Source organism: Otolemur garnettii, unplaced genomic scaffold, assembly GCF_000181295.1.
Source record: "Otolemur garnettii isolate 467f Iridium unplaced genomic scaffold, OtoGar3 scaffold00158, whole genome shotgun sequence".
Classification (NCBI taxonomy): domain Eukaryota; kingdom Metazoa; phylum Chordata; class Mammalia; order Primates; family Galagidae; genus Otolemur; species Otolemur garnettii.
This window is the reverse complement of record NW_003852553.1, coordinates 23495-35249: the sequence shown is the minus strand read 5'-3', so window position 1 is coordinate 35249 and position 11755 is coordinate 23495. Positions and strand designations below refer to the sequence as shown.

General features: G+C 41.7%; 1 pseudogene; it reads right to left on the bottom strand.

Moving 5' to 3' along the window:
• Positions 1 to 8257: 8257 nt before the first annotated feature.
• On the bottom strand, positions 8258 to 8806 carry LOC100950354 (annotated as a pseudogene).
• Positions 8807 to 11755: the final 2949 nt, after the last annotated feature.

Here is an 11755-nt window from a genome sequence, read left to right as displayed (position 1 = left end):
ATCACTTTCCATATTCAACTTTCAATGTGATGAGGTTCTCATCACATTGTCTACATCATGTGCAATTAGTAAGCAGCTCCAATAACAGTTCCAATAATCTGTTGTAGTCTTTTAGTACTTAAACACTTCATAATGTGAACTCCTTGATTTCTTTCTTTTTTCTTTTTCTTTCTTTTCTTTTTTGAGACAGAGTCTCACTTTGTCACCCTCAATAGAGTGCTGTGGTGTCATAGCTCACAGCAACCTCAAACTCTTCGGCTCAGGTGATTCTCTTGCCTCAGCCTCCTGAATAGGTGGGACTACAGGTGCCTGCCACAACACCTGGCTATTTTTAGAGACAAGGTCTCTCTCTTGCTCAGGCTGGTCTCAAACTCCTGAGCTTAGGCAATCCACCCACCTAGGCCTCTCAGAGTGGTAGGATTATAGGCATGAGCCACTGTGCCCAGCCCAACTCCTTGATTTCTAATGGATATGTTTAGGGCTGTCTTCCTCCAGCCATTCCACTCCAATTTCCTCTCCATTCCCAAAGTTTAGAACATAGATAGTGGCTGCCCATTGCAACTATGTATTGTTACTAAGGGAGACCTCAGGCTAGTGAAGGAATTATGTTGGGTTATTTCCAAACCTAGACTATAATCCCAAAGGACATGTGATCTACCAGTTCAACTCTTTAATGTTTGTATATGGGGGGAGCAAAAGTTTAAATGATAAAAAGAAAAACTTACTTACTCATTAGTAGCTATGTGACCTGAACAAGTTATTCCTTTAAGCCTCGGTATCTTTACTTATAAAAGAGGTTAATACAAACCTACCCATACCTATACCTGTAAAGGCTGTCTGAGCATCTAATAAGATCATCTGTATAGCATGTCTAATTTAGTCCTGGCTTACAAGTACTAAATAAGTAGCAGTGATTATTATTAATTTTTATATATTATACTCAATTCTCTGTTTGAAATGACTGATTAATCGAACTCACAGTACAAAGACCACCCTCAATACCATTGCTATTGAGTCTTTCCTTTTCTTTTAAGAGACAGGTTCTTGCTCTGTTGCTGAGGCTGGAGTGCAGTGGCACAATCATAGTTTATTACAGCCTCAAAATCCTGGCCTCCAGCTAATTTTTTATTTTTATTTTTTTAGAGATGAGATCTCACTACATTGCCTGGGCTGGTCTTAAATGCCTGTACTCACATAATCCTCCTACCTTCAGCCTCCAAGAGCACTGGGGTTACAGTCATGAGCCATCACACTTGCTTTGCTGTACTTTTAATGCTTAAACTTAGTCAATAAGTCTCACAATAATATTGATTTGCAAGTTTCACAGATCACTGATAATATTTGAAATGTCTTCCATTGGAATCCAAATTAGGAAAAGTGGTTATCACATAAATGAGGATTGAAAACTCTGCTGTCCCAAGAAGCATTGGCATTTACATAAATCTATAAAATTGTTTGAATGCAAGATTTTGGGTGCTAATGGTGCTTGTTTTAAAATAAAATGTTTTATTCACTTAGTCTTTTAAAATATTCTATGGCCCTAACAATGACTAAAAATCATCAATGTTGCACCCTGGAACTAGATATTTTCTAAGTACATTATCCTTACAAAATTCTATGATTCTAAGATTAATTAGACATGTTATAAGAAACATTATATTATTTGATAAAAACTATTTACGTATTCACAGTGAATTGCACTACAAAGATGAAAATATGCAAGGCTCAATATTAAAATATTAACATTAATAATACCAAAAGTAGAAAAAGTATACTCAAGAAATAGCATTGATTTCAGGACATTCTCAAAAAAACAGAAATTTCTCAGATGATTCATTTTCTTTGCCACTGTTAAAAATTTAAGCACAGGTGAAAACTCATGAAATATGGACATGTGAAGCCTTTTGAAATAATGATAAATGTTCTTCTAAATGTGTGTAATATACATTTTTCAGAATTGCACCACTTTTAGGATTATCAACTTGATTTTTTCTAATTATAAAGTATGTTTTAATTATATAAAATTTTTCTAATACCAACACTGATAAAAAATACACTGATAAAAAAAATCTATTTGCAATTCTATTGAAAAGGCATAGTCACTACTAACATTTCATTTGCATCATTTTTAAAATGTTTGATCTCTACTCTTATACAGGGTGTCCATAAAGATCATGTGCAATTGTGTGGTAATTTAAAATACTTTAATATTTTAAATTGCACACGAACACACCCTGTGATTGTCCCATCTCCCAGTTGCCATCCTTATACACACAGACACTTTACAAATTTGCATGCAAACTGCATGAAGTTAAGAATGGAATTTTTAAGCTGGGCATTGTGACGGGCGCCTGTAGTTCCAGCTACCTGGGAGGCTAAGGCAAGAGAATAGCTTAAGCCCAAGAGTTTGAGGTTGCTGTGAGCTGTAATGCCACAGCACTGTACCCAGGGTGACAGCTTGAAACTCTGTCTCTAAAAAAAGAAATGGAATTTTTAGTCACATATTTAATGAATGACCTACCCAGTATATCACTGATAGTCAATTTTTTTTCTAAACCTTTGGATAAAATTTCTCCCCCTCTCTTCCCATTTTCTCATATCAGCTTGAGACCAGCTTGAGCAAGAGGGAGACTCCATCTCCACAAAAATAGAAAAGTCAGCGAGGTGTGGTGTCACATAGCTCTAATCTCAGCTACTGGGGAGGCTGAGGCAGGAGGAACTCTTGAGCCCAGAAAGTTGAAGTGAGCTATGATGAGGCGACTGCCCTCTAGCCTGAGTGACATAATGAGACCCTGTCTCAAAAAAAAAGTGCATTTTTTCATATCATTAAGGAGGGGAAAAGCAAGGTACAGGATATTATGAATTATGTTGCTATTTGGGTAAGAGAGGAGGGTATATATCTATGTATACCATCTCCATTAAACAAATGTATGTAAGTTCCATGGTTTGAATGTGATCTATTTTTGCTAAAATTCATGTTGAAGTTTAATTGGCTGTGCAGCAGTATTGAGAGGTAAGCCCATGTGGGAGATGTTTGGGTTGTAAGGGCAAACCCTTCATGAATGGCTTGGTGAGATCTTGCTCTCAAGAGACTGGATTAGTTCTCATAGGAGTGGATTTGTTGCTGAGGAAATGGATTATTATAAAGGGAATTTCCTCCTCATGTTTGGTCTCTTTTCACTTGTTTGCTTCTCCTTTGACCCTCTGTGCTGTGTTATAATGCAGAACAAAGTCCCTCACCACCATACCACTCCCAACCTGCCGAACTGTGAGCTAAATTACTCAGTCTCAGGATTTCTGTCATAGTAACACAGAAAACAGTGAGACCATAAGGATATACAGTGAACTCCAAGGAAGGTTACCTTTTGAGTGGGGTTGGAAAGGAAGACACTCGAGAGCCTAGGGACAGAGACAGGAGGAAAGCTTCATCATAAATCAATTTAGATGCCTTATTCCTGACCATTGTGTATGTATTTTTTATTTTCTAAAACTTCAAACAAAGAGATTCATTATTTCATAGAAGTCAACAGGTACAGGTAACCCTTTCTAGAATCCTGGCTCTGAATTACAGGTTGAAATAATAGCCAGTTTGAGACACAGACAAGGTTCAGAGACATGTGTGTTTGGTGAGCATAGATCAATAAGAGTGAAATAGGTCATTAACAGTTGGATGCAAAAGGGAGAGCATGGCCTGTGGATATGAACACTTCAAGGTACACGTGCACACCACCCAGAAACTTAATCGCTGATTATTAATTTAAAGAACACACACAGAGCCTTATTCCATATGTCCATTGCTTAAGTAAAGTCACTTATGCCATATGAATCATGTAGCCTCTCAAAAATGAGATAACAGAAGAGGAGAAATAATGCAAGGACATTACCTCCTTCTGGAGCCAGATGATTGTGACTCCATCACTTCCTACTTGTGAGGTTTCAGATAATGATACTAATCTCAAATCATTTTCTCAAGTGTGAATATGGAGCATCTATGTCTCACAGGGTTGTTGTGAGATGACACAGGCAATGTCTGCAAAGTACCTAGAATTGTACACAGTGACTAGCATGTACTAGACAAATACTTGCTTGTTGAGCATCTAGTGGACCCCAGCCTGGAACAGTGGTTATCAAAGGGAGATGGCACTGGGGAAATCACAAGACTTTACACCAATCCTATAGCATAAATCCTGGAAGCCTGGAAGGCCATACACTGTTTCATATGCATGAAAACAATGCAGCACCTGTCCTGTTTCCCAGAATCTTCTTATTGGGTACATAACAAAGTATATATGCAAGAATGCACAGCAGTCATTAGTCAGCAGTCAAGGATAAGAATGAGTCCCCAGTAAGGTTGAGTAAAGGGTAAGCAAAGACATAAGATAATGAAACAGTGAAGCGACCAGATAACAGTGCAACCAGAAGAGAGAGGAGAGCAAATCTCATCTCCTTAGACAGACATCTCAGATTTTCTAGCCTAAGCTACTAGTTGATGGTCTCAGCTCACCTGCACTGCTTCTATACTCATGCAGGGATAGTCAGGCAGACATTCCCCTGACTGGACACCTTCAGACTCTTTTCTTTGCAATTAGGAGGACAGGGATGGCCTGCCTGCGGGCTTTACTCTGGCTTTTAAAAGGCCCATGGAGTCTCAGCCTATTTAATCCCACACTTGCTATTTAAAAGCAGGGGGAAGATGGATTTTTTTTTCTTTTACTCAGCTTTACTGAGGTATAAATGCCAAACGTTGTGTATAGTCAAGGTGAACAGTACTATGCTTTGATTCATTTATACACTGTTAAACGATTACCACAATCAATCTAATTAACATCCATTACCTCAAGTATACAATACATTATTATTAACTACAGTCACTATGCTATATATTTAAGGTCCTCAGAACTTACTTATGTTATAACTTATTTATATTATTTATGTTATGACTAGAAAAAATGCCTTTTCTTATACAGGATGTCCCAAAAACCACCCATAAAGTCACCATACATAAGGAAAATGGGAAATTATAGCTAACAGTGACTTTATTTACACAGTATTCATTAAAAAATTTTACAAAGAGAGCTCGGCACCTGTGACTCAAGTGGCTAAGGTGCCAGCCACATACGCCTGAGTTGGTGGGTTCAAAACAAGTCCAGGCCCACCAAACAACAATGACGGCTACAACCAAAAAATAGCCAGGCATTGTGGCAGGCGCCTGTAGTCCCAGCTACTTGGGAGACAGAGGCAGGAGAATCGCTTGAGCCCAGAAGTTGGAGGTTGCTGTGAGCTGTAATGCCACGGCACTCTACCCAAGGCAATAGTTTGAGGCTCTGTCTAAAAAAAAAAAAAAAAAAGAAAAAAAAATTACAAAGAAGTGGCCAAGATGGAGGTAATAGTACACATTTGTAGCCAAATAGCTCTATTGTCTCATACTGACAAATAAAAGAAGTCTGACAGCCTTCCTTTATTTTGTCCCTTCTCTATTGCCTTCAGTTCAAACTGACAGCGTTTCTGCTCATACAATCCCATAAAACTTTTTATTGAGTGATAGTATAGCTATACCCATGGTTTTCTCCTCAAACACACTTTAATTTCTTGTAATATACATAGACCTAGAAATAACGATCACATTGGGGTTTAGAACTCAACTTATGAATTTTGGGGGGGACAAAAACATTCAATACATAACATCAGGTGAGGTAAGGTACAGCAATCTGTAAAAACGAGGATTCTAAAGAGCTCTCAAAATTCAGTATACATATTGATCACCTAGGGTATTGTTAAAATGAAGATTGATAATGTAGTTCTGGAATAGGGCTTGAGAATTTGCCGTGCAATCAAGCTATCAGGTGAAGTTAATTCTGTGGTTCCACAGATCACACATAAAGCAACAAGATGCTAGCACTGGTTTCCAATTCCAGGGGTACCTAGATGATGCAACAAACATGTATTTGGTCTGGGATGTGGCCTGGCCATTGAGATTCACAAAGGTGCTGCAGGTGCTTATGATGTGCAGCAAAGACTGAGAATTTTTGCACTAAAGCTCAAGGTGATTTATTGATGTTAGTTATGTTATCAGTAGTATTAAAATTGTAATACTTAAGTCACAATTGACTTCGGAGGGTGCACAAACATGACTTGTATTCATTGTTTGCTCTTGTATACATTGAGGCTTGCAAATTTTTTTTTGCAGTTTTTCTCTGGAGCTGGGTTTGAACTCACCACCTCCAGCATATGGGGTCAGCACCCTACCCCTTGAGCCACAAGCAACACACAAGTATTTCAATTTTTAACACCTTTTATTCCTTTATTAAAATGTTATACATTTTGGCACCCTCTATGTGTATATCTGTGTATGTCTTATATGTAGGTGTGTACAAGTATGTGTATGTGGCTATGTATCTCCAGGAAGAAGGTAGAGAAAGGAATATAGTGAGAAAACCAAAATAGACTAATATTAATAAATGGGGCAAAAACACCTTCTGGACACTTAGCTCAAAAAAGGCCATAATTTCTAACAAAGGGTTAAAATACAGTCGTGGAATGTGGAAGGTAATTACTACACAGTTAAACTTGTTCCTATTTTACTAAATGTTCAAACCAATCAGTTGGCTTTTTAAAAGTCTCAAGCTACCCATGTAAACCTTGAATATTACATTCACAATCTCTATATTTTTTAATGTGACCTACATGTAGAAGAAAAAGCGTTCTCAGTATTGTTTTCAGAAACCTGGACAATCTTAGGTTTTACATACAAACGTCGTCGGGATCAGTAGGGAAGAGACTTGAGGGAGAAGGCAGAGTTGTGAAATGAGAGGGGGAAAAACAGACTTACATGACTACCATTTCCCTAAGGAACCTTCTTTTACTGGGAAATAATGTTTTGCAATTCTCAGCTGAAACACCATAAAATAACTCCTGTCTACATGTTGGAAGGAGGAACCGGAGGCCACACTGACATCAGGACAGGTTGATTTGGGGATGCAAGGGGAGTGGACACTGGGGGCCACAGTCTGGGAGAAGGAAATGGTAAACATGGGGCCAGCAACCTTCCAGGTGTTCAAACACTTCAATGATGCTTTCAGCTTCAGGTGCCCTGGGTTTGGGGCTGGCTGTGCCACATTCCCCCTGCTCTCTACTGGAGAGAGCGTATCCAGCTATGTGACTTCAACTTCATCTACAGGACAAGATCTTCTCCCATCTATGTTTCAAAACCTGACATCCCACTGGGACCGCTTGAATGGAAGAGGCATTGTTCATTTTTCCAGCAAGCTGAGCGACATTTGCCTTGGGATGTCCCATAAGAATCTCAGATTCTTACAAGAGGTGAAGTCTGCACCCAAGGTGTGCTGACCCCCTCAACCCCCACAAAGCTCCCCTGGTTAATAAAAGCACCACCGTGAATCCTGGTGCTCACGTCCACAACCCGGAACCCAGATTATTTTCCACATCACACACTGAAGGACAATTCTGTATGGAGAGGTGTTGTGAGGGCGATACCTATGCCTGGCACAGGTGACCACACCTGTGTTTACGAGGAAGCCAGCCTAAGGTTCAATCCCTGTCATCACTGTGGCCCTGCGTGAGCTGGTCAAAGAGGAACTGACTCTGCGTGCCATATTCCAGGGCCCCCATCATGCTACTTAGAATCAACAAACAGTAACGTTGGCGTCCTTTAAAAATAGAACTTTTTGTGTAAAGTCAAAGGCCTCTTTATTTTCGTCCCTGCCCAACAATGTTACCTTCAGTGTTTCTGTAGAGGCAGTCGCTGTGATGAATTCCAGATCATGTTTGAACACTTTACTATGCAGATCCACACACATATACCAGGGCCCCACACCGCCCACCTCACCTCAGCCTCCGGCTTCCCACTCAACCCAATGCACGTGTCCACACAGTTTATACAGGGAAGATTAATTTTGTGCTTTCCAGGGGCCCGTGGAATACCCTTCCTCTCCATCTGTGGATGTCCTGAGCTGCATGTGGATGGGGTCTGTGTGGGTAGGTGGAGAGTCCCGGGGAAACCCATTTTAACCCTGCGTGGGGACTTTGCCCTTCTTCCTAAAAGGCGAGAGTTTGCATACACGAATCAACTGGACACCTTTATTGCTTCAAGAACCAGGTAACTTTATTGGAAACAGTGGTAAAACAGAAAGGAAAAAAAAAAAAAAAACGTTAAATGAATGCTCTGAAAAGGCAATATGCTCCCCTGGCCTGGTGGCTGATCCAGGGAAGCACCTGTGGCTGTGGGGACAGTTCCAGCTCAGTTCTCCTGGTTGCTAGCGCCCAGGGTGAGCTGGTCAACGGCGTAGTCGGCCAGGCCGGTTTCCGGGGCCCCCAGGCTGCCCAGGTCGGTGAGGTAGCCAACCAGCTCCTTCAGGGTCTTCACCTGATCATGCAGAAAGTGAGTCTCCAGGAAGTTGCAGAGCTGCGGGTCGCCCTTGTAGCTGGCCAGCCGGTGCAGGTAGAGGAGGCTCTGGTTGACGCTCTTCTCCAGCTGGAAGGCGCACTCCATGGCCTCCAGGGCGTTGACCCAGTCGTCGCTGGGAGGCTTCTTGATGTCACGAAGGCAGATGCGGCCCCCGCGCTGGTTCTGCAGCTGCATCAGCGTCTCGGCGCGGTCTCTCTCGTCATGCGACTGGCGCAGGAAGTAGCGGGCGAAGTGCTTCAGGGCCACGTCGTCCCGGTCGAAGTAGAAGGCCATGGAGAGGTACACGTAGGAGGCGTACAGCTGCAGGTTGATGTAGCAGTTGACCGCCGCCTCGCAGTCGGGGTGGTAGTTCTGGCGAACCTGGGAGGGTGCGATGGCCATGACGGGCTGAACCGGCTGAGCGAGCACGAAGATGGGGAAGGTGCCGCGGTAGCGCGCGCTGCGAGGTGGGCAGCGGCGGCGGGAGCGGCGGCGGGGGCCCCCGGTCATCCCCAGGGTGAGCGAGGGCGGTAGCAGCGGAGGGCGAGCTCTGGCCGCGTGGCAGGTGAATGGCGGGCGGCGGGCGGTCAGGCCACCAACCAGCAACCAGAAGCGGGCCTGAGGGCTGTTGGCCGGGCGGAAGTGATAGTCCGAGAAGGGGGTGGCACCAGCGTCGGTGTGCCGCTGCTCAGAGTGCGACGTGCAACCAGGGGGACCGTGCGCTGTCTGGGCTCTGCCGAAGTTTTAATTTTGCAATAACATTTCTAGTGTCCAAGGATTTTCTCTTATCCCCTTAACTGTTCTTCTCTGTAACAGTCTGCTGTCATCTGGTAAATCTAGTGTCGTCCTTTAAATTCTAAGAAGATGGATTTGCCGCTTTGGGTAAAGTTCTATTCTGTTTCCTGGGTGTGGTATCCTTTTCCCCCTCCGGAATTCGAATTCGTTCTCTTCATTCCTCATGAATTCCTCTTCAGTTTCCTCGAAAGTCTGGCAAACAAACCTGAGTCTATTTGTGGTTGAAAATCAAGGACGCCTCTAGTTCCTGGGTGATTAGCACAGATCTGATCTACAGTTTTGGTGTCCTTTCACTAATAAGCTTTTCCCCTGAATTTTTGCATCTATATTCATTAGTGAAATTGGTCTGAAATTCTCCTTTTTAGTTGGGTCTTTTCCTGGTTTTGGTATCAAGGTGATGTTTGCTTCATAGAACATGTTGGGGAAGATTCCTTCCTCTTTAATTTTTTGCAATAATTTCTACAGTATAATAAGGTCTTCTTTGAAGGTTTGATAGAGTTCTCTGGTGTGAAGGCATCCGGACCAGGGCATTTTTTTTGTTGGGAGATTTTTTTATTGTTTCTTTGATCTCAGTGCTTGAAATTGGTCTGTTCAGGAGATGTATTTCATCTGGGCTAAGTCTAGGGAGAGGGTGTGATTCCAAATAGTGATCCATTTCCTTCACATTGTCAAATTTCTAGGTGTAACGTTTCTGGTAGTATTCAGAGATGATCTCTGTGGCATCAGTTGTTATTTCCCCTTTATCATTTCTGATTGAGGTTACTAGAGATTTTACTTTTTTATTTCTACTTAGTCTGGCCAAAGGTTTATCCATTTTATTTATGTTTTCAAAAAACCAACTCCTTGTTTCATTGATTTTCTGAATGATTCTTTTGTTTTCAGTTTCATTAATCTCTGATTTAATTGTGGATATCTCTTTTCTTCTGCTGGGTTTAGGCTTAGATTGTTCTTCTTTTTCCAATTCCATCAGATGGCTTGTGAGTTTGTTCATATGCTCTCTTTCTGTTTTTCGAATGGAGGCCTCTAAAGCAATGAATTTTCCTCTCAGGACTGCTATTGCCGTATCCCCTAGGTTTTGGTAGCTTGTGTCTTCATTGTTGTTATACTCAAGGAAGTTAATGATTTCCTTTTTTATCTCTTCCTGCACCCACCTGTCGTTCAGCATAAGGTTGTTTAACTTCCATGCCTTTGTGTGAGGTTGAGCATTTTTGTTGGAGTTGTGTTCCACTTTCAGTGGGTTCAAACCCGGCCCCGGCTAAACTACAACAACAACAACAAAAAAAAAAAAAAATTCCAGGCATTATGGCGGGCACCTGTAGTCCCAGCTACTCGGGAGGCTGAGGCAAGAGAATCGCTTAAGCCCAGGAATTGGAAGTTGCTGTAAGCTGTGATGCCACGATCCTCTACTGAGGGCGACAGACTGAGACTGTGTCTCAAAAAATAAATAAATAAAAAGAGGAAAGCACTAATCGATAAAGACTTGCAGTGAGAAGGCCAATTTTGACTAAGAAGTGTAAAGAGACAATAGAATTTGCCACAAAATGAACTAAAGGACCATGATCATCATTTTAAGAAAGTGTTAAAGTGCAATCCTGGGGAAATATGAAAAATAATTACTGCTTAGCTAAGCTCATTCAGTTTTATAAATATTCAAAGCAATCTACCCGTAAAGAAACACGAGAAAATGATGATTCCTTGAAAACAGTGTCCAAACCTGTAATTTTAAACTTTATTTTCATAACCCATAGGTGGCAGAAAGAAAAAAAAAAAATTCTTGGCATATTTTTCCTAGCCATGAATGACAGTAAGTTTTACATCAGTGGTTCACAACCTTCCTAATGCCACGGCCCTTTAATACAGTTCCTGTGGGTCAAGAGCCACAGGTTGAGAACCGCTGGTTTACATGGATAGAGATTTTGAATGGTCAAATAGAGAGTGTCCTGAGAGAGATCAGAATTTTGAAAGGGGAGGGAAAGAGAGATAGAGTACATATCTACCATACCCTTAATAAATCTTTGTGCAGGGAAATCACTTCTTTCTACCCATAGTAATAAAGGCAAGGTAAAATACTAACTCAAGTTTCCATATAACGAAAGAGAAATTGGATACACCAGGAACAAGAACAGGCTGATTTCCTCATACACTGGGAGCAGAAACTGGAGGGGCGGGGGAGAGCATGATGTAGAATAAGGTCATGGTCAAAGTGGGGCCAGCATCTTACTAGGTCATTAAACACTTCAACAATTCTCTCCACATTATTTTCCCCATGCTTTGGGCTGGCTATGCCATGTTCTTGCCACTGTCTTTGTGGTGAGGTTATCCAGTCACATGATTCAATGCCATCTATAAGAGGATGTCCCCCATGTTTCGAAACCTTGTCAAAAACCATGACATCCACCTTGTCTCATGGAGGAAAAAGACGTTGTTCATTTTCCCAGCTACCTGCATGGCTTTTCAATTTGGATGTCTAATAAGAATCTCATATTTTTACAAGAGGTGAATTCTGCACCCCTGCACCCCAGGTGTCCCCCCTGCCTAGGTTCCCCAGGTTAGTGA